General features: G+C 35.3%; 1 protein-coding gene and 1 pseudogene across 9 annotated transcripts in view; one reads left to right on the forward strand and one right to left on the reverse strand.

The window, feature by feature from the left end:
- Nucleotides 1–25,123, reverse strand: part of SOX6 (SRY-box transcription factor 6) — a 620,069-nt gene that overhangs the window by 205,355 nt on the left and 389,591 nt on the right. The window lies entirely within an intron of this gene.
- On the forward strand, nucleotides 380–23,447 carry LOC115525282 (annotated as a pseudogene).

The following is a 25,123-nucleotide window of genomic DNA, read 5'->3' on the forward strand; positions in this document are numbered from 1 at the left end:
CTATCTGATCAAGATAGGAAACCTATGATATTTAGTACCAAAGATTAGAAACCATGGGTTGTATTAATATTCTATAATATTAGCTAGTTATCTCTATCTCAGTGACCAACACAGGATCTAAGACATAGTAAGTGCTTAATAAGTGTTATAGAAGGAATTTTCCAATCACTGATCTCATAAAACCTTTCTATTGTGCAAAGACCTGTCTCTGAAGCTTGGATGTCAGGAGTTGTTCTCTTGGCCTTGGAACGAGTTCTACAGAGAGGGAGGGGAAAAAAAAAACCTGCCTTGCCTCAGGTAAGGATAGGATTGAATCTTATGTTTTTCCCCCTGTGAAGGGATCAAGCTAAAGTTCTCAAGTTCATCCTTAAAGGCAACAATGTTGCTTGGAGGCCTCTCTCACCCTTTTGTCATTTGTCATTCTTCAAAGGGAAAAAACACGTTCGAGGTTGAAAAGGTTATGCATAAGGATGTGCTGTTTAATGAATATGATGTCGCTGAACACTTATGGTATGCACTAATGGTGCTGAACAGTCTTTTTATGGGCAAATTGCACAGCTCTCCTAAGTAAAGGGTACAGAATCCTTTTGTGAATCTAAATTAGAGCATTTACCACAGCATAAGATAAGAATTTCAACCCACTGTATTTGAGCCACATAGGTTTCATTATGAAGAAATGATCTATGATTTGAAAGCTTTTCAGAAAGATGCCACCAGCTGTCAAAGGGGACAAAGATTGCCGATTTTTGTGTGTGTGGAAGAGTAGACTTCCAATCTCCTTATGAAACTCCCCTCAGTCCTGCTAAGAAAGCATGAGGACAATCTGAGAAACTAAAAATATTTCAGTTAGCAGTGGTCCTATTTTCTTAGTGGCTGCAGGGACAAACGGAGCCTTCAGAGGATGCTGGCTAGTACTTGCTAGTGTATGATTCCCAGAAGGTAAGACTGATGTCAGCAGAGAAGTTATGCCACTTAGGACTATCTTGGGGTTTGTAATATCAATTCAAGTCCTTAAAAAATAAAGAAACAAACGAACTGTCAGTATCCCATATGCTTAAAGATTCACTGAGTTGAAAGATGGCCTAAAACCAAAATTAAAAGAAAAATAATCATGAGATGATGTTAAACAATGTATTCAACTGATAAAGGAACAAATACTGTATCCAGCTGTTCTTTCTAGCTACTGGAATTGATTTTTTTTTAATGAGTTTTTATTTCAGCAATAGGAATTTCAGCTTGGTAAAAAAAAGAACTTCATGAATACAAAAGCAGGTTCCCAGTAGGAATCATAAAATTTCTTCAAAAGTACAACAAGCTCAATTAACTCATGATATATATATATATATATATATATATATATATATATGAATGAGAAGACAAAAAAAGTATGAAATGTATTTATTTACTTATTTTAGTCATTTCTAATTAAAACAAAATACTTCCTGAATGGCAACTAGATATCAGAATACTGATACTATGGCAAGAAAAAGCAGATAGACTTCTCTACTCTTGTGCACTTTGGAGTCCAAAGTGCATGAGAGTAGGGAATCTTAATCAAGCAATTACACATATAAATGTAAACTAAAACTAAATAAGAATTACAAAATGACAGATATTTGGGGGAAGTTTAACCAAGTTTGGGAGGCCCAAGTGTAAGAAAGATAGTCTGAAAAAGTAACAAATTATCAGGAAGATGAATAGAGTTAAGTAGTCAAAGAGTTGGAGGGTGATCAAGGAGCTTTTCAGGAGAAACAACACAGGCAAAAGCCCCGGGGTGGGGGGGCAGTGGAGGGGAGTTCCAGTGTGTTCCACAAGTTGAAAGAAGGTAGTAAAACTTGAGCAAGGAAAAAAAAGGGGGGGGGAGTAGAGTACCAGATGAGGTACAGAGGTAGTAAAAGTTCACACTATTCAGTGAACTAATAGACCATGCTTGATAAACTTCATACTTATTCTAAGAATGTTTCAAAAATAACTACAGTATTTTAAATAAGGGATGAATGATGTGGTCATTCTACCTATGGTGTGGAAAATAGTTTGGAAAATTGTAAGAATAGATATTTGGGATATATGGACATTTTATTGCATATGTTTTTGGAAATATTCTGATATCTACCTGTAATTGTCTTACTATACCTTTCTATTATGAGGTGAGTTAAGAGAAGACTTACTGGAAACTGGGAAAGTTACTGCATCACAATTCTTAGTTAAAGAAGAGAAGCATTCATAGGAAATTTGGGGTAAGGGCCAACACAAGAGTTGGATCTGGTATTTACGCTCCCAAGGAAAAACTAGAAGGTTTTCTCTTCTCCTAGGTTAAACAATGTTGTTTTAACAGTCTTCAATACAGTCCCCTTCCTCCTCTACATAGGAAACAGAGAAGCTGAGGATAACATATACATGACTTCTTACTTAGCTTCTTCTGTTCAAGGTGAAGCCAAAGGTCTATAAATGCATTCGTGCTTCCAATGCTACTAGACATGTATATCTGCATTTACAGAATAACACAATTTAACTGATCTTTTTACAAATCAGTATGATATTCAAGTTGTTTAATTGTAAAAATTCAGTGACATCTAAATAATTTTTTAAAAAGCATGCCAGAGAGCAATATTTTTAGAAAATTTAGGCATTCATATAAGACTATTGCTATCTTTTCCTTAAATTTGAGGAGCACATATATATTTTGAATAGATGTGGGTGCCGTAATGAATGCAGTTGGAATGAAATATAGTAGCAAAACAAATCTAAAATTCTCCCTCAACGGGGAATTTATATATACACATACATATATGTATATATAAATCTACATATATACATATATATAATTAAGGAGAAATCAATTTACACCGTACAATAGCTGACACTCTCTAAATGTTCATGCATGACCATTTTTCTGTTCTATACCCATTGTATTTGTTCACATATAGTGATTTACACCTAGGTAGTTAAAACCTGTAGTGCTAGATTTTTCTGTTTTAATTAACAGCAAATGTTTACACTGCTATACTAAAAATAACATCGAATCTGAATCACATTAATAAACCAACCTGTGAACACAAGTTATTGCATCTCAAAAAATACTAGTTTAGGGGCGCCTGCGTGGCTCAGTTTGTTAAGCGTCTGACTTCAGCTCAGGTCATGATCTCATGGTTGGTGTGTTCAAGCCCCACATGAGGCTCCGTGCAACAGTGTGGAGCCTGCTTTGGATTCTCTCTCCCTCTCTCTCTCTCTCTGCCCCTCCCCAACTCCTGCTCTCTCTCTCAAAAGAAATACATAAGCTTAAAAAAATACTAGTTAGTTGAATGTATAATTTTGCTATGGAAAAAAAAACTACAGACTTACAATGGTTCAAGTTTTCTTACTTCATGACTGTGCAACAGTAATATGCATCCAGTAACACAGGGAATGATCCTCTCTGTAGGTGCTGGGCAGTGGCGGAGACCCGCAGCTCCCACTGAGCCACACAATCAGGAGAGCAAACCACTGATTCAGTTCAACCATACTGCACCCATACATTCTGGTTTTCACTTTCCGTCTGATATTCAATCAATTGTATAGATACTCAACACTTTCTTATAAAACAGACTTGATGTTAGATGATTTTGCCCAACTGTGAGCTAATGTAGGTGTTCTGAGCACACTGAAGGTAGGCTAGGCTATGGTAGGTGGATTAGATGCATTTTGAACTATTAAATGCATATTTTCAACTTAAAATGGGTTCATCCGGATGTAACTCCATCATAAGTAGAGGAAGATCTACATAACTGTCAGGGTTGTTGAAAAAGTAGACAATTTATGGGGCATAGTGAGGCAACCTAAATACTGTCCGGCTATGTTGAAGCCAAAAAGACCACATAGAAAACTCTTATAAGGCGGTTTAACTCTCTGTAAAAAGTCTTGTCTTGAATTATGTTTTCAGTTGTGATAAAATCAACTTGGAAAAAAGGAAAGTCAGATCCAGAGAATCTGCCCAGGCCAGCAGAGGTCATCAGTAGCTGCCTATCATCTGTTTCACATCCTTCAGGCTATCTTAAAATCTCCAAAAAGCACTGCTGGAAAATAGTCTCTCCCACACAAAAACAGAGGTAGTTTCATAAACCGCAAAGAGGGAACCAGCAAAAAACCTTCTGTACACAGCTTCTCTACAAGTCAATGTGCCTGCTTTTATCCAATATCACACACACTGTGTGCCTGACACTCTCCGCTATAAACTGTATCTATTCTCCAACTCCAAAGACAGTGCAGCAGGTTTTTTTTTTTTTTTTTCCATGGGGTCGTCTTTATCCCCAAACCACATCTGTCTTGAGTTTCTCTCAGATTAGTCAGGTGGATCAGTGCTCCCCAGGGCCTGCTCCAGCTGAAGTATTTTAATTTGACTAAACACCTGATTTATTTTATCTCTCCGATGAGAAAGGCAGTTTGTCTTAATAGAGCCTGTCAGCCCACAGCCCCATTCACAGCAATTTACAGGCAGCCAGGGACGCTGGAAGAGAAGAGTGCCGTGATTCTGTATTTTATCCTCCTCCAGAAAGCACCTAAAAGCAGCTATTCACTGCTACTGCATGTGGCATTTTAGAACTGAATTAGCTTTTTATTCAAGTAACTACACTTGTTGTGAATAGCTTATCTGTAAAATTGCTACATTCACTACTGATTTTATTAACCTTTGGCTCTATCACAAAATGGTCTTCAGTTAGGAAAGACCTTTAAAATTGACACATTTTTTTTCTTAGGGGCCTTTATTCCAGTGACTTCAGATTTACTGAGTTTGATCCATTGAATTCTTTACCAGTTGTACTTAAAATTTTGAGTCTCAATAGGAAGTCAATAGTGTGTAAATAAGGAAACACTTTTCAAAATGTAAATATGGCAGCAATTTCCCTCATCAAAAGTTTTCAAATACCATCTTTCACTATAACAGTTTTAAAATCAGCCCTCTAGCCCTTTTTGGTCATAATCTGAAGAACTTGAAAAAAAAATGAACTAACATAGACTACTTTTTTTTTTAACTTTACCAACTATAACTACCTGTCCATAGGCCCAAAAACCAACAAAGAAAACTCAAAATTGATGAGAACTTAGGTAAAATAAAAAGATAATTAGGATAAATCCCTTTGTGGTATAGAATTTAAAATTAAAAATAAAAATCAGGTTTAAAATTTACAGTTTTTCTTTTCCTTTTTTTTTTAACATCAGCTCACAGAAAGAATGTGCACGACACTCTGCTAGTTAATTTCACCCACAGTTACAGTCCATGGTGCTAGAAATAAGACTGGGCATTGGGAAGTTACAGAGGACTCAACATCTGGACAAGGCAGGCACCTTGCAGAGCACTTTAGTAAATAGAAATTTGCCTCACCTTCTTACAATATTCTCAGACCTAGGACTTTTACAATATAAACATTTCACACAGGTTACTCTCTTTATAGCTGTCCCCTGCAAGTGATAACATATGTGGTGATAACTCAGTTTTTCTAATGAGAAAACCCAGAAACCAGCACAGCAGAGGGAAGAGAGACAGACTAAAAGAGGGAAGGGAGAAGCTCACTCACCGAGTTGGCCAAATTAAATTTTGTGAGTTTCTCTGCATAGTTTTTATCTCTTCACTCTTATGAAATGAAGGGAAATGGTGTTAAAACATAATGTGTACCAAGCCAAATAAAACGCACATCAACAAATGGCATTATCTAGAAATGTGTCTCAGGGAATTTAAAACAAGACTTCCACCTAAACGTGCTCAGTCATTGAATCACACATTACTATAATAAGCTTAATAAGACTTAACAATGAAATTACAAGAAACCTGGTGAACTACAAGTATGTGTGTTCAGAATGATGGGGAGGGAAGGCAGTGACACTGGAGTGGAGTTCTGATGGAGACACACTTCTCCACATCAATCCTAGAAAGATTAAAGCACTTAGCAGTAATTTCAAAGCAGCGTCAACCAAAGAACTCAGCCAACAATCCAGAAAGATTTTAAATTAAGTTGAAAAGAAAAGCTCTTAAGAGTAAATTCCCTGGTTAGTTCTAATTTTTTTTTTCAAATGGACATTGTTTGAGAAGAAAGCCAAAATACAATGCTGGTCATAAAAGAAAGCTGCATTTGATCTTTTCTGCCCACAGGTAACCTGGTTAAACTGCTGTGCTCATGCTGCAGACTCCTCACACATCAGATGAGCTGTGATGTCCCCACTTCACAAGCACAGTCCATCATTTAGCATTGGCCTTTTTTGATATAGCCTTCTTTTAAATGTCACAAAATAGGGCAGCAAAAAGTCAACAAAAAATAAATAGGGTAAGCTAAAGAAACTAACAATCTATCAGAAGGTCCCCTGATAAAAGTTACTTTGTGGTGACTGCCTGAGAAAGGAACCCCTGTCCCAGTGTACCAGCAGCTAATTTGAGTTCTGAATCCAACAGCAGTTTGAAAAGCTTTCCACTCTAAAGGGCCCCAGTGCATCATAAAGATAAAGGATTTCAGTACAAAACCACCACAAAGACCTCTATTATCTTATCAGTCTTTGGTTACAACAGCTGAACCAATATGACTAAATTCTGAATGACTTTTTTCAAAACAGCAAAATACTGGAATTTCTTTGTTTTCTCATCAGTCAGCTATTGTCATTGCTCCCATATGCTACTGTCCATTTCTTAGTAAATAAAAGTTTAATAAATGCAGTGATTGTGCTCCTAGGAATCACTTAGGGACCACTACACAGGAAATGTGGCTCATGGACTGAGTGAGGTACAGACTGTCTTTGGTTTTTGTTTTTGCTTTTGTTTTTTTTTCCCACCAAATGTATGAGAATTTCCCTCCTAAAATGTGAACAACTCTCATTTAAAATGTTATTAAAATCTACTGTGTACAAACAAGATAAGAATACCCAGGAACTCCCTAAATTAAGATCAAATTCCCCTGTCTATTCCAGGCACACTCACCTCTCCTTCAGCTTCCTCTCTCTCTAGCTGCAAAAGGAAGTCTATTCCTGGATCAACTGAGGTCTATTCATGTTGCAGATCCCAAAAGAGCAAGAACAATCCATGGAATCCTGCCATCTAGGCTCCTAACCTCACAGCTGGGCCTTCAGCCCGTTGTGCTTTATTAGCTCATCCTTTTGGGATCCGGAAATGAAGGTATCCTGAAACATCCCTCCTTCAGCAGAAGACAGGCTGCCTTTACATCACTGTTCTCTATGGATGATAACTGGTCAATGGCTACATCTCCATAATTCGCACATAAAAATTGTAATACCTGGCCTTTCAGAAACATGGAATTCTTTGGTCCTTTAGGGAAAAAAAACAATAAAAGAATTTTTTCAATAGTGCTGAATATAGAATTGGCTCTTTCTCAAGAAGTTCCATCAGAATTAGGAGGCAGGAAAGGAAAGATTAAGAAAAAAAGGCCTTATTTAGCAAAGTATTGTCTTAAGAGATTTTATGTGTTACCTTATTTAATCCTCATCCCAAATGTCGCATTGTTACTTTCATCTCACAGACAAAACCCCAAGCTTTCAAAAAGTAAAGAAACTTGACCAGAGATCATTTGATTGGATATGAATTCAGGCCTTCTGATTCCTAATCCAAGGAAGTCTGGAGGTGAAGGAAGAGGTATCTTCCCTTACATCAGAGTTAGAATACATCGTGGGGAATTTCTAAAAGTCAGGAGTAATGCTCTAAGGGACCTAGAATTTTAATGCCACGTAAGACTGAGAAATGCTCAAATTCTCAGTAAGGCTTTATTTACAAAATAATTTTAAAAGCTAGGCTAGGCAATTAGAAAACCAAAGAGGTGAGTAAATTGAACTTTGACAACTTACAGATGTAAAAATAGATCTTGATTTAAGTGATATGCTTGGAGTTACTCAGGAAATTAGCACCCTGCCTGGCAGTCAAGATACCCTGCTATGTTTTATTCTCCAAACCCTCTCTCCTCAACAAGAATATGGCCTCCTGGTTCCAAATCCAAATACAAAGATTTTGTAGACCATGGCATTCCCAAACATTCCAGATACAAAATTTACAACACTGATGAAAGACTGAGAAATACACTCAAATATTTGCACACATCAAGTGTGCTGCTGTCTTAGGGTGCACTGTGGCTGCTGACTGAGATGGTCAGGTGCTAGCCAAGAGGAAGTTACCTGGAGAAGTGTAGGAAGTTTTCCTAGTAAGGACTGAGGAACCTCTCTGATACAACTAAGGCTTAGAACAGTTGCTTGTACAAACACATCATATCCTTGCCCGTTTCCGGTATTTACAACTTGCCTAGTGTAAATCAAGGGAATCCTTTCCCTAACCCAATATGCGTGATTGTACAATAATAATGATTGCTTAAACTTATATAGCAATTGCTTTTTAAGTAATTGCTTAGGAAGAGCTTTCTATATATTTATTTGTTTGTTCCTCACAACAATCCTATGCAGTGGGTCATAGTGTTATCCGCATGTTAAAGATAAGGAAACCGAGGCATAAAAAGGTCAAGCAATTTGCCCAAGTCCTAAGCTATTAAGTTATATGTCTAAGATTCAAAATCAGGCAGTTTGGCTACAAAGTTTGCCCTCTTAACCCTATCATGAATGGAGAATAGTACTCCTAAATGATCCACCTTCTAAAAACAACTTCACCCCGACAATGTAGCTAAAATTCTATCGGAGGTTTGTTTTTTAGGTTGTGTGTGTGTGTGTGTATGTGTTTAATACAATGTTTCCTGAGGTCCTTACTAAAATGAAAGAATTTACCTAGGGAAGGATATATGACACCTTTTGTTTTTTTTGTTTTGTTTTGTTTTGTTTTTTGTTTTTGTTTTTTTTAAAGTTTACTTATTTTTGAGAGAGAGCGAGCTGAAGAGGGGCAGAGAGAGAGGGAGACACAGAATCCGAAACAGGCTCCAGGATCTGAGCTGTAAGCACAGAGCCCGACATGGGACCTGAACCCACGGACCAGATGCTCAACCGACTGAGCCACCCAGGTGCCCCTGACACCTTTTGTTCTTTAAGATAGCACAACACACTAGCACTTAGCTCTATTGACCTTTCAGCACAAGACACACATATCTACCATTGTTTGTAGTTGCTTTTCATTACCAATCCAATCTCTCACTCCCATACTCTCTTTTTCTCCATCTAATCTTATTTCTCCAAATTCTAAACTCCTGGTGCTGAGGACTCCCCACCTGTATTCCTATGTTTGAATGAATGCAATCAGACCTAGTAAGTGTCCCTGAACTCTCAAATATTGGAATTTTAGTTTTCCCCAACAGATTGATTTGGCTAGTTCTCTGGGTCTTAGTGGCCTTTTAGACTCCTTCTCAAATCCCCCACCTAGTTAGGTGTGCCCCTAATTACTTGATCAGCAATCTAGATAGCCCAGTCCATGCCATTCTTTTTTTCCTCCTGTTTTGTCCATAGGCATCAGGACATCCCAGTGGACCTAGCTGTTGTTAGTGCTAAGACTTTGAAATCAGAAGGTATGCTATAAACTTTAAATTAAAACAAAACTGTACAACAACTAAAGGAGATTGCTTATTTGAGTTTTTACAGAATCACAAATAGTTCACAGATTCCCAAATCACTGTACTGAGTATCTGATCAGAGAGCAGGCCAGTAATACAGATTCCACCATTACAAACTTGAATTATGAGTTCGTAAAGGGGAAATGGAAATTTCATATTGATTTTGAATTTGCTGTGTCTTTGATTGTGCTTTAATAGCTGAATACAGTTGGATAAGTAGCAAGTTCTTTTTGTTCACTATTTTGACTTCAACATTGATTTCTGGGTTCAATAGGTGCTATCATCATCTTATTATAAAAATACATTACAGGGCATCTGGGTGGCTCAGCCAGTTAAGCATCTGACTTCGGCTCAGGTCATGATCTCACAGTTTGTGAGTTTGAGCCCCGTGTCGGGTTCTGTGCTGACAGCTCGGAGCCTGCTTTGGATTCTGTGTCTCCCTCTCTCTGCCCTTCCCCTGTTCACGCTCTTTCTCTGCCTTTCAATAATAAATAAATGTTTAAAAAAAAATTTTTTTAAACCAACACATTACATTTAGAGAGTTTTTTGAATGTTATCTAATGTTTCCCATGTAAAGTCCATAATATTCAGGGCATAAATATTAAGGAATACGAAAGAGAAAGAAAGAAAGAAAGAAAGAAAGAAAGAAAGAAAGAAAGAAAGAAAGACAATTAAAACCTCAGTCCAGAAGTGGTTAAGGATATCCCATCACAGATGATTTTTAACATGCTAAAGTAAACATGAACAAAATATTTCTAAACATTTTCAAGGCCTTTTTCTTTTCACAATTACATTAAAAGTCAATGTATGTTTGTTCAGCCTATAAACAAAGGTCAGTTTAGTCACAAATAGGATGTCCTATTTTCATACTGGGACGTTCTCTTACAAATGCATAGAAAAGCATGATTCAAGATTTTAAAAGAGTTAGGATCACTTCATATAATACTTGCAGGTTACAAATGGAATTTTAAAACAAGTTTATAAAAATCATTTTCTAATGCAACTTTAAAATTTATGGTTTTACCATTGTCACGTGAATAAATAAGGATTTTTAATTTTTTTAACTTGAAGGCAAAAGTTGGCCATGTGATCCAGAGAAGAAGAAAAAAACATGTATTAATATCTGAGCCTTATAGGGAATAGAATGCCACAGTCAATGCGGTAGTGCTGAAAAATAACCTCAGTAGTGCCAGATGCCACCTTTTGAAGAGATAAAAATCTGAAAATGCAACAAGAAGATGATTGCAACTGTTGCATTTAAGAGTGATATTTAAAAAGAACTTTGCTTGTAAAAGGTGTTATAACTCCAGTAGTCCCAGAGGAATTGCAGAGGAGGCAGGCTCTGCAAACGCACAGATCTTAAGTACATCCTCTCTGATGGATTCTGTTGGCTCCCCACCCAGGTTTAAAACCCCTGCTGTGAATTAGATAAGAATCTTAGTGCCATTCATAATTCTATAGAGAAAAGTGGTGGGGAGGAAGAGCAAATGATAGGCCACAAGGGGTACTTCTACCTGACTGCCATTGAAGGCCAGGCTCTGTGTAATATTCATCTCCATGACAAAGCACAAATTAACTACCGGTGCCTACCACTTATTTTGTGCTCAATAAAGCTGAAATGAACTCATAACCAACTCTATCTAAATTGTTAGCTCCCAGAATAGTTGGAGATAGGTAGCCACAGCAATGGATAAACCAGATGGAATTGCTCTAGACTTCAGCAGTATTTGAGCCATATCTGAGTTGCTGCCAGTTTAGTTACTACTGTTAACTGTCCGAAATTAAAAATCATCTCCACTGCTATGTAAGCAGTAGAAAATCAAATCCAATTAAAGGAGATAAATAATGAAATTTGAAAAACTAAAGAAATGTAGACACAGATTCTATATACATTTTTTTGAGCACATATGATGGTCCAAATACTTCCTATGTGTAAGTGTTAGTACTTAGCATTTTTATCTGTTTTAACTAACTTAGGAAAATGAGCTAAATAAGATTAAAATATGTCCAAGATAACATAGCTTGTAATCAATAGAGCCATGATTCTAAGCCAGAAGATCTGATCCCCAAGCCCAGGCTTTTTCCAGTAAAACAAATGTTTCTAGGGGGAAAAAAATGACAACTAGTTGAAGACAATGACCTCACACAGTCTTCATGAAGTCCTTTTTTGCATTTTTTTAAAAGTTAAACACTTTGTTGGTAGATTTAATGGTATTAAAAAGCAAACTAATTTATATTTAGGAAAATTATAATTTAATATTATTTAAAATGTTGTAAATAATTAATAAAATCTAATGACTAAGAGGACTGAGTCTACATAAACAGATTGGAAAATTCTCTACTCAGAAGATGTTATACCTAGAAATTAAATTTTTAACTGTATGGAAAAAAAATGTAAACACTTCTCTGAACACCAAATACAATTTAGAAGGTAGAATCAACTGAAAAGACTACATAAATTATGTGGATAAGTAATTATACAAAAAACATTTCAAAGGGACTTATATTATTGTATTAACCCTTTCTAACATCACCTTTCTGCAATAAAACTGAATTATATAGCAAGATACTGTAATCAGAAAACAGTTTCTAATTCTTTTTTATTAAAGTTTATTTACTTATTTTGAGAGAGAGGGAGAGGGAGAGGAGAGGGAAAGGGAGGGACAGATAGAGAGGGAGAGCGAGAATCCCAACTGGGCTTTGTGCTGTCAGTGGGGAGCCCGATACAGGGTTCTCTGCCAGGCTCAGTCCCAAAAACTGTGAGATCATGACCTGAGCAGAAACCAATACAACCACTGACTGAGCCACCTAGGTACCCCTCTAATTTTTAATAGCTGAAAGAAAGAACTACAAAAAAAGTTACATACAGTTGATTGGCCAACCCATTCAGCTGTTCTTATGCCACCAAAGCTTTTTTAGGGGAACGTTTTAAGAAAGTATTCTTTTTTAATACAAAATACATTCTTCGATTGAATTCAAAAATTGGAAAGGTGACCCTGCCTATTTTACTATCTATGATCCACGTCAGTGTCTCGCAACATTTTAAATTCTATGCCTCCTATGCAGCTTGCTAATGCTACGTTTTGCATACCTCCACTAGCCAAGATTTTGTTCAGCTGATTCACTCTCTATAGTTTCTTTAATAACAGGTGTACTAATAAGCTTTAACAAGTGACAAGCAACCTCATTTGAGATTTCTGCTCTCCTTGTCAAAAACAATTATAACTGGGGTGCCTGGGTGGCTCAATCGGTTAAGCGTCCAACTTCGGCTCAGGTCATGGTCTCACAGTTCATGACTCCCAGTCCCATGTTGGGCTCTGTGCTTACAGCTCGGAGCCTGGAGCCTGCTTTGGATTCTGTGTCTCCCTCTATCTCTGCCCCCTCCACCACTCGCACCCTGCCTCTCTCTCTCTCTCTCTCTCTCTCTCAAAAATAAATAAACACTTTAAAAAATTAAAAAAAAAAACAATTATAATTAAGTTAAATGAGTATTTCCAGCTTGTCTCTTCTACACCTACCAGTTTAAAACAAAGTTGAAAAAATTTAACTACTCACTGACTTTTTAAAAATAATGCATTCTTACCATCCTATTTGACACATCTATAGTATATCTCTTAACCTCTCTAAAAATGTTGATAGGTCCTTTCTGTTATTTTTTTGCTTCTGACCTAATTTTTTTTTCTTAGCATTTTTATTTTTTTATATATATATATGAAATTTATTGACAAATTGGTTTCCATACAACACCCAGTGCTCATCCCAAAAGGTGCCCTCCTCAATACCCACCACCCACCCTCCCCTCCCTCCCACCCCCCATCAACCCTCAGTTTGTTCTCAGTTTTTAACAGTCTCTTATGCTTTGGCTCTCTCCCACTCTAACCTCTTTTTTTTTTTTTTTTTCCTTCCCCTCCCCCATGGGTTCCTGTTAAGTTTCTCAGGATCCACATAAGAGTGAAACCATATGGTATCTGTCTTTCTCTGTATGGCTTATTTCACTTAGCATCACACTCTCCAGTTCCATCCACGTTGCTACAAAAGGCCATATTTCATTTTTTCTCATTGCCACGTAGTATTCCATTGTGTATATAAACCACAATTTCTTTATCCATTCATCAGTTGATGGACATTTAGGCCAAAATGAACAAATCAGGAGACTATAGATGCTGGAGAGGATGTGGAGAAACGGGAACCCTCTTGCACTGTTGGTGGGAATGCAAATTGGTGCAGCCGCTCTGGAAAGCAGTGTGGAGGTTCCTCAGAAAATTAAAAATAGACCTACCCTATGACCCAGCAATAGCACTGCTGGGAATTTATCCAAGGGATACAGGAGTACTGATGCATAGGGGCACTTGTACCCCAATTTTTTTTTCTTTTTAAAGTTTTCATTCAAATTCCAGTTAGCTAACATATAGTGTAATATTAGTTTCAGATATACAATATAGTGATTCAACACTTCCATACAACACCCGGTGCTCATCACACTTTAATTTCCATCACCTATTTCACCGCCCCCCCCACCCCTTTGGTAACCTTCTGTTTGTTCTCTATAGTTAAGAGTCTATTTCATGGTTTGCCTCTCACGTGCTTTGTCCCCCCACTTTACTCATTTGTTTTATTTCTTAAATTCCACATATGAGTGAAATCATATGGTATTTATCTTACTCTGACTAACTTATTTCACTTAGCATAATATTCTCCAGGTCTATCCATGTCATTACAAATAGCAAGATTTCCTTCTTTATTATGGCTGAGTAATATTCCATTGCATATATATACTACATCTTCTTTGAACATTCATCACTCAATGGTCACTTAGTCTGTTTCCATAATTTGGTTTTTGTGGATAATACTGCTATAAACATTGGGTGCATGTATCCCCTTGAATTGGTATTTTTTATTCTTTGGGTAAATACCTAGTAGTGGAATTGCTGGGTCATAGGGTAGCTCCATTTTTAACTCTTTGAGGAACCTCTATAGTGTTTTCCAGAGTGGCTGCACCAGTCTGCATTCCCACCAGGAGTGCAAGAGGGTTCCCCTTTCTCCACATCCTTGCCAACACCTGTTTTTTTTGTGTGCTGTTTATTTTAGTCATTCTGACAGGTGTGAGGTGATATTTCATTGTCTTTCTGTCTTTTTAATGTGCTGTGATTCCAGCAGTACTCAATTATTGTACAAGAATGACATATTTCATTTTTGTTGTGTTCCATGACAAAGACAATTTACCTGATTACCAAATGACATTTACTTGATGTCATTTGTCTTTTAATTTGTCTACTATTAGCTATTTCCCCAGTACCTAAAACAGGTCCAGACACATAGTAGATCTTTAACAAATACTTGTTGAAAGAAATTATGTGAATTAATTCAGATAATTTGTCATACAAATTAAGACATTTATTAAATGAATGGAGGCACTGTGAAATAGTACATCAAGAACACAGGTGTAAACCAGGCAATCAAATATAGTCATAACTTATTCTCACTTAATGTCAGTTTCTAAATAATGTTACCTAAACAGAACCCTAAAGTTGCTAAATTTTGTAAAAATTCTATATGAATTTTATGTTTTTGGTAAGCCTGAAATATGGGTGATGAAATTCTATAGAATAATTAGGCTCAATTCACTATTGAACATATGTAGAAATTCAAAATAAACAAATATAGATATAATAGACCCATCATCTAGAGTAAACCTAACAATATAACCTTAGTTTCATAAAGCTGGTACAAATGCTCTTTATTTGCCAAGTATTCTGAAGAGAAGTTTTTAATATAGCATTCATAGAAACAGTCAATCAATTTTCCATGAAATGTAATTCCCAATTAAGGAGATATAAGGTCATGCTAATTTTTCTCATTTTAGAAGAGACAAGCTTATAATTTTACTTAGTAATAAGCCAAACAACACAAAAATGTCCATCTGAAAATGATAAGAATATTTAAATGTCTAAATCTTATACCAATATGTCATTTAAAATTTCAATTTTGATATTAAGCACAAGTTCTTGTTTCATATGATAAATATACCAACACATACATCAATGAAAAACCTGCATTTGCTTCTGAAGATTCTGAGGCCTTGGGTTATATATCTAGTGAAGAAGTAATGAAAATTATTGTAAAGGAAAAAAAGGAAAGTCCTATCTAGAATATAAACAGTAAACCAAAATTTTCCTGGTTTATTTTAAGTTGAAAAGTCAACCAAACTTTTGGAAATTTATACCAGACTTATAGTCAACAAAAACCATAGAGTCAAAGGCCTTTGAGTAAATTCTATGAGAAAAGTATTTCCCTCAGTCCTACAAAAAATCTACATGCCTACAATTATTCCAGAGAGTTTATAGTTAAGTTTCTAGGAAATCAACACAACATTGTTTACCAAACTTCTTCCCAACATAGAAAAATAAGTAATTCCCAAATTATATTAATAGGAGAATTAAAAGAAACCCCTCATACCTCCAGAACTGAGCTACAATTGAGTCCTAAACTAATTTTCAAGCTTACACACAGGCAGTTCTAACCAGATATTACCAAGTATAGTGGAATTGAAATTAAGTACAATTAAATTAAATACAATTCCTACCCGGATCCCATAAATAAATGTATTTTATAAAGTGTAGATTATTATAAAGACCATCAATAATTTTTTAACAACTGAAGGATCTAAACCAAGTGAAGATTTAAAAGGCACTGGGAAAGCAAACAAACACCAAAATACAGGAAAATCTACTAAATGTGATTTGGGAAAAAGGACTCTGCCATTTCTGGAATTTTTCAGGCACAGTTTTGTAGGGATACCGGAGTTACGTTGTAAGAGTGTTAGTTCATAGTTGTAAAAGTTCTATCAGAGGCAGCAGAAAATCTTTTTTTTTTAAGGAAAAAAATCTAAAATACTAAAGTGAACATCAATTAAGATATTTCAAAACTGCGTAAATCCAAAGGCAAGTGTTAAATCACTACAATGTCAATAGAACTAAATAATTTGGTGTGAATTTGGAACCAAATTCAGTTAAACAATAACTATTTACAAATGTATAAAAATTTAGTTTTCCAACTTTAAGCAGAGAGTGGATTCACCCACTCAGAACAGAAAGAAAAAAAAAGGAGCAAAAAAAAGGAGAGGAAGGAAACAAATAAACAAGACTCTCCCAAGAAGATCCACAAGTTAGAGTTGGGGGCCAATGTATTCTAGGCAATAAAAAATATTTTAGAGTTAGGGAAAACACTTCCAAGTTTTAATTATCATTGCAACAAGCCAAAGACAAGTGAATTCCCAGATTATCATACATGGTTATATTTAAATGTAAGCTCTTAAATCCATTCATGAGCTAAATATAAACATCTGAAGTAGTTGCTGTTTGGAATTATCTGTGCAACTGAGAACACAGGTAATCAAGAGTTGACTATATATACTCTTTTGTTCCCTCCATTTGGTCAAATGAACTGAATAATCAACAGCAGTCAAGGCCATTTGGAAAGAGCCAATAACAGTTTACTCTGGCAACCCAAGAAATACAAGACTGAGATCATCAACAAGGGTGAGGTAATATTATTATTACTATGGTTCATTTCATTATCATTGTAAAATAAAAAACATGGTAGAAATTCTACCAGGTTAGTAACTCTACCAAGATAAAAATATACAGTAATTATTCAGTAATAGGCTACTCATTTTAACCTTCTATTTGAGTTACTAAAGTGATAAAAGTCTATCATAAAAATGGCCTTATATCAAAATGGATATAGAACATTATTAAATATTTCATTTGTATAAGGTAAGTATACATGAATGATAACATTGTTTCCACTAATCTGTACATGAAAATAGGCTAGACATAATAAAAATCAAAACAACTATAACCATAAGAGACTCAAATACAGAGAATAAAGTGAGGGTTGCTGAAGCAGAAGTGGGTGGGGGAATGAGCTGAATGGGTGATGAGCATGAGCACTGGGTGTTATATGTAAGTGATGAATAACTGGGTTCTACTCCTGAAACCAATACTACACTGTATGTTAACTAACTTGAATTTAAATGAAAAAATTAACCAAAATTCAAAACAACTAAAAAGGTACTAGAAAGTGCTTTCATATACATTGAGCCTTAAAACCACCTAGTAAGGCAGCTATTATTATTGTCATCACCAATTTGCAAAGGAAGAAAAGACAGAGAGGACACAAGATTTACTTAAAATCACACAGCCAGATCTTAAAACCTAAATTCAAACCTATTTATCTTTCCACTTCAAAAACAGCCAATTCTTTTAGACTGATATTCAAGAATACATTTTCTTATCTTGAAGTTTTACAGTTCTTATTAGCATTAGAGTAACATTGTGCTTATTTTCCCCAGACTGAAGTCCCAGGTTGACCCCATACACCTAAGAACAGAACTGGAAGAAGGGAGAGAGTGCATGTGTGTGTGTGTGTGTGTGTGTGTGTGTGCACATGTCTGGTATGTGTATATAGCTCCAAATGTACTTCCCAATTTGAACATAAGCAAACAGTTGTTACAAAGCTCACTGCCTATCTGAGACTTTTAGGGGGGGAAAGGGAACATTATAAAAGAAAGAAAAATACCTCACATTTTTCCCCATCACAGTTTGTTTGTTCCCCATATTTTCCATCACTGGTTTTACCACCATTAATCTACATGTAAAGGTGATTTTTCAAAAAATTATCTTAAAAAAATAACTTGAAGTGTCTTTTTAAAGTATACTTATTTAAATGATCATAGACTCAGAAAATCAATATTGTAAAGAATCAAAGAAGTCATTCAGCTCCCAAATTTTACAAATCAGGAAGCTGAATGCCAGAAGGGAAAGTGATATGCCTGATTTCATAAAGGTAATTTGAGTTAGGACTAGAACATAGAAGTCCTGATCCTTTCACTGTAACATGCCACCTCTGAAAAACTCAAGTGAAATGATCCACTTTAAATCATTGTGGGGCACCTGGGTGGCTCAGCTGGTTAAGTGCTCAACTCTTGACCTCAGCTCAGGTCATGATTTCACTGCTCCTGAGATCAAGCCCTGAGTCAGGCTTCATGCTGACAACACAGAGCCTGTTTGGGATTTACTCTTTCCCTCTCTCTCTGTCCCTCCCTTGCACACACACTCCCCCTCTCTCCCTCCCTTCCTCTCCCTCAAAATAAATAAATAAACTTAAAAAAATCATTTTTGCAAGATAGTTGATTTTGGTAATCATTTTCCTCTATCCATTTAAAAAGCAATATTGATTCTTATTTAGACTTCCTCAAGCTTATCATGTAATCTAACAATGGAATGCTAGTCAATGACAGAAGCAATCAATAGGGAAATATTTTCAAAAGTACAACTTGTCCAAAGATACTAACATTTTCACTCTGAAGCCTCAGCATGGAAGTTTTCATATGTGCTGGGTTACAGAGATTAATCAGAGTTTAAATGATACTTTTTAAGAAATAGAAAATCAGGATGTTTCATAGGTAAACAGTTACATATAGACTTGGAAAGATTTCAGTGCCCACCACTGATCAAATTTAACAACTGGAATATTATGGGCCACAAGAATCTTTGGTTTTCATTGGCTCTTGTATTAAAAAACCTGAGTGCCTGAAGGGTTCTCCAGATCCTAATTTCCTTTAAATAAGAGCAAGAACTGTATAAAGAACATTGGTCTTAAGTTCCTCAGGAAACAAGGCATCATAACAAAAAGTGAGTTTATTTATTTTTTCATTTCTAACAAGATTTTCTCTATTTGAGATTACATTCTTAAGGATAAAATTCTATGTGTTGAAAGATATTCACTGAGGGGCACTGGGTGGCTCAGTCAGTTAAGCGTCCAATTCTTGATCTCAGCTCAGGTCATGATCTCAAGGTTGTTGAATTTGATTCCCACATCGGCCTCTCCAATGACAGCACTGACCCTGCTTCTGATTCTCTCTCCCTCTCTCTCTGTCCCTCTCCTGCTCGTGCACTGTCTTTCAAAAATAAATATTTTAAAAAAGATATTCACTGAAACAATACTGATGACAGTGAAAAACTTAGTAACAAATGGAAAGTCCAATTGTAGTGAAGCGATGAAGTGAACAGGGCTATCTGTATTCAGGTGCTGATTACACAGAGGCAAGTCAGATTTTTAACTATTTTTAGGAAAAGCCTTTTAAAACTGAAAAAAATGCCTGTGTGATAATGTCAAGTGGGAAAAAAAAGGAGCATAACACTGTGAAAAAAATAAGCAGAACAAAAAGATTTGAAAGGGGGCAATCTAACTTGAGTCTGTTTTTAACTGGCAAATGTTTTTCTTCAGTATGATCATATACTACAGATGTCCTGTGAACAACACAGGTTAAAGGTGCTGACCTCCTGTGCAGTTGAAAATCCACACGTGTCTTTTTTTTTGTTTAGTTTTTATTTAAATTCCAACTTGTTAACATACAGTGTAATATTAATTTTAGGTTTACAACATAGTGATTCAGCACTTTCATAACATCAGCGGGCTCATCACAACAAGTGCACTTCCTTAATGCTCATCACCTATTTCACCATCCGCCACCCCACCTCCCCTCTGGTACAGTTTGTTCTCTATAGTTAAGAGTCTGTTTCTTGGCTTGCCTCTCTCTCTCTCTTTTTCAGAAAAGTGATTTTAAAAAATCAGTGGCATTTTGGGAATGTAGGATAAAAGAAATGCAGAAACTGATAAAGATTGAACAGATAAAACTCAAGCTGAGGTCAGATAAATCACATCAGTATATATTTCACAAGTTTCTTGTTGGCTAGTACATAGAGAATGGCAGAAATAGAAAAAAAAAAACTCAAAAACAGTATGATGTTCATCTTATAATTTTCAAGCTGTGTAATAAGAGTTAACAGAGCATATAAAAATATTTGATTATCAAGTTGTATAGTGTTAAGTAACTGGAACATAAATCCTGATATCTGGGTTCTCGTTTTACTTTTGCCACTTTGTACAAGTAGCTTTTTGAGCCTCCATTTCCCCACCTGTAAAATGAGGGTGTTGGACTAGATAATCTGTTAAGGATTCCAGTCCTATCGGCTACGTTATAGGCTATAATCTAGAAATATTCTGTGAGTATAGACGCTCTCTGCAATTTTAGTTTTTTTATGAAAATCATTCAATCTTGCCTGTATCTGTAAAGATCATTAGTATCTTGGTAGCACGAGAAAAAGCAATTTATGTGACCAAGAACTATAAATGTAAACATATCGTATACATATACATGTGAAAGAAGATTCAAAATGAAATAACCACTGCTAGGAGAGTCCTTCAAAATAGTGTCAAAAGGACAACGAGGACCTATGCGTGTCTCCTGCTTCAGCTGTCAGAACACCATGAATTTTTTACTTTTGTCAACTGCAATTTGTCAGTTGCAACTCCACCACCTCCTTGAACACATCCTTCTAATTTGAACTGAAATAGAAATGATGTAAAGCCTATTAGCTAAATAACCAATTGTGTATTAGGTAGTCAGTTTAAACTCTGCCAGTGCCAATCATAATTCTTTCAAAACAAGTTACACAACCTTATGTCTTTTGCCACTGTAAGCCTGCATTCCCGTTCCTAACTTGGAGCACACTTTCGATTTCTGTGGATTCTGTGTCTCCCAGGTTGCAATCCCTAAGACCCCAAATAAACTCTCTGGTTGCTTTACAGCCTCTTCTTCTTGATCAACAATACATATATACCCAACAATACATATATACCCATATATATCTAATGGGTATATCAATTAATGCTGGATTAATTGATATCCAGCATTAATTTTTCAGATGCGATTTTTTTTCAGTTAGAGGAACTTCACCAAATTTAAAAACTGTTTTCTTTTATAATGTGACACTATAATTAACATCAGCAAACTAATTCGCAAAATATATTTTTGCTTCTTTGTGTTAACGGAAGAAAAAAATGGAATAAAAGCAGAACATAGAAGTTGAACTTATGTCACTCTGTATATGAACAAATGTAACTGGATTTTTTGACTTACAGTTTCATATGTAAGTCCACTGGGTTTTGTTTACATATTATAGGAATAATCTGATTTAGGAAGCTGTAGGGTGAAATGTTTAACAGCATGGACTCTGGAGCCAGACTGCCTAGTTTTAAATTTCAGTTCCACTATTTCCTAAGGCTATAACTTCGATCTTATTGATCTCTCTGATAAAATTCAGTATTGTATAGATCAAATAAGTTAATACAAATTAATACAAGTGAAGCACTTAGAACAGTGCTGCACATAGTAAACATTCAATAAATATTTGCTGATAGTCATATAATGGCTATATTAAAAATCCATTTTAGAATCTATCCTAACAGTGAACACAAGTTACATGATACAGGATTATGATATAGCTTTTCAAATTAGAACTTTTAATAAAGCTCTAAAATAAGACAACTGTCACTGACTACAAAATATCACTTTATTCCAACATCTGCACAGATGAGGATGGAAGTTGTAAATCCAGGCCTGAGCCTGTCACTCACCCAGTTAAACTCTTCAATGGTTCTCCACTAATGAAGTCCAGACTATTTAATTTTTTTAATGTTTATTTATTTTGAGATAGAGAGAGAGAAAGGGTGTCCGTGAGCAGAGGAGGGGCAGAGTGAGACGAGAGAGAGAATCCCAAGCAGGCTCCACACTCAATTCAGAGCCCAACGTGGGGCTTGATCCCACAACCATGAGATCATGACATGAGCCAAAATCAAGAGTTGGACACTTAATCAACTGAGCCACTCAGGTGCCCCCAGACTTTTTCTTAAATGGCTACATACCCCCCTTTATGATTTTGCACTTGCTTGCCCATCTCATCCTATCTTTCACTTTTTCTGTCCAGCTTTAACACCTGCCCCCCTCAACCACAAATGCACACACACATGCACACTACTTTCACTAAAAACATGAAATTCCCCAGAAAAATAATTTCTCTCTCACATTTCTAGATCTCATCATCCATGCTATTCATATTGCCTGAAGCATTCTTCCACCCTTTTTCTCTTCTGTAGTGTTACTTTAAAATTGAAAGCCAGGAATAAGCGGATGTTTATCAAAAGAGGAATGGATAAACAAATTATTCTTCATTGATCTGGGTATATTATGCAGGCAGCTCTTAAGATAATGTAAAGAATTCATTCATTCATTTAACAAATATTTACTGAGTATCTTCAATGTACTCTTTTAAATTTTATCCTCAAGATATCCACAAGATATCCACAAAAATTTTATCCTCAAGAATGAGATAAATCTATATTAAGTTTTTAAAAAAGCAAGTTGCATAACACATTTTTATTTTAAAAATGCTATTTTAAAAATAGGCTGACAGGGGTAGAACAGAGAGAGAATGTTATGTTATACTTTATATTATTTCTATATTATATTGTGCAATAATGTACATTTATAAGTGATAGTATACAATTCTTGAGAATTATTAAGAATACAACATCTCAACACCCACACTCCCATACACCCATGGAGGGGGGATGGAAGGCCCTATTCCTCAGGCATCTTGGCTGTAGTGTGACAAGACTGTCTAAAGCCACAGGGAAAACGGTGGAAAATTCACTATCGCCATTGCCACAATTTATGGCTTTGTTCGTAAGTCCCAATTTGGCTACATACTATGTCTTGAAGGGGCTTTTGTTCTTGAATCTTGACTAAACTCCGTAGACTAAACCTATTGGCCTCAAAAATATTGGACAGTTGCACTGCCTGCCTACCACTTCACTACTACAGTTATTGGTTATGTACTATCATTTGGAATAAACATGATGAGTACATCTCCACTCATTTCCATTCATACAGTTATGGACAACTATGCTAAAAATCAACAGCAAAAGAAATACCAAGAAGATGACATCCCAGCATTAAGAGATTTTCCCATTAGTGAAGCAAACCAAATGTTCTTTCTTGAAGCCAAAAAACTTTACACCAAAAACTGAATTGTGTGTAGACTAACACCAAGCATTTATTATAAGTTTTTGACATAATAATTTTGGCCATAATTATTTTGACTATCTCTGTTATTAATACCTGACATTGAGATGTAAAAATATTAAGTTGAACTCTTAATTTGAAATCCATTAATACCATTAAATGTTCTCAAATATTCATTTTTAATGGACAAACTAAATAAAATCATGTATTAAAAAAAGAATAAAATATCTCTCACTCAAGGGTAATTGTTTAGAAGTTATTTTTTCCCAATATAAAAATAATTTCTATTGAAGGTCACTTAAGGAAAATTAAGGTAATAGAATTTGAGGTGAGAAGATACTTAAAGAAATTTGTTTCCTTGTAAATTAATGTTTTAAATACTTTTGTATTACTGAATAATAATCAAAGATTTAAAAAATAATAAACATTTAACTTTCTTGAAAGAGAATATTTATTCCCCACACTACCATTATATTTACATCTATCACTTGACTCATACTTCTCAAAAAGCATTTTGGACATCATCTGGGTCCACTTTTATACAAATGCTATATCCATAAAATTATGTTTATAAATTACTATGATCATTTTTGTCTTTTTCACTGCATTGACATTTGCCCTAATGGTGTAAAACCAATAATAAGTAAAATTACTGGTGGCTTATCTAAAATTACTATGCCTTATCAGAAATCAAGCCAGCAGCACTGAATTGTACTAGTTAGTGGTCACTGAAGTCTTTGTAACCAGGTATTTTTTAAATGTCAGTTTCACTTAAAAATTCTTGATGAAACAGTAAAAATAATATATTAATCTTATTAAATCTCAACTTAGAGTATACTTTAATTACATATAAAGTATTTCTGCTACATACCAAAATAACAATAGTTTTCCTGAGGAAAAGCATTTGTGTGATTCTTCGAGATCCAAACTAATAGCTTTTTTCCATAGAATGCCATTTCTACTTGAAAGAAAAATGGACAGGAAAAGAATAGCATTCAAACTTAATTTTTTTTTAATTCAAGTATAGCTAACATATAGTGTTATATTAGTTTCAGGTATACAATATAATGATTCAACAATTCTACACATTAAGCAGGGCTCATCATGATAAGCGTACTCTTTAATCCCTATCACCTATTTCGCCAATCCACCTAACACCTCCCTTCTAGGAACCACCAGTTTGTTCTGTATAGTTAAGACTCTTTTTTTTCTCCTTTTTAATTTGTTCATTTGTTTTGTTTCTTAAATTCCACATGTGAGTGAAATAATGTGGTATCTGCTGTTCTCTGACTGACTTATTTCACTTAGCATTATACCATCTAGATGTATCCATATTTTTGTAAATGGCAAGATTTCATTCTTCCTCATGGCTGAGTGATATTCCATTGTATATATACCACATCTTCTTAATCCATTCATGTATGGATAGACACTTGGGTTGCTTCCATACCTTGGATTTTAAAATATATTTTCTCAAATATGGTATGAAGAGAGTCTCTTGACTTCAAGGAAAACAACTGACTGTATTTGTTTTCAATAATCAAATTGTTTATGAATGTGACATTGGTGGATGTGATTATTTTATATTGTATCATGAACTACATCAACATTTAGAAGTTCCATATAACTCAGTGATCCAATATTTTCCAAATGACCAAACCATGTTGTCATAAAATCATAC

This window comes from Lynx canadensis, chromosome D1 (genome assembly GCF_007474595.2).
Source record: "Lynx canadensis isolate LIC74 chromosome D1, mLynCan4.pri.v2, whole genome shotgun sequence".
Lineage (NCBI taxonomy): Eukaryota > Metazoa > Chordata > Mammalia > Carnivora > Felidae > Lynx > Lynx canadensis.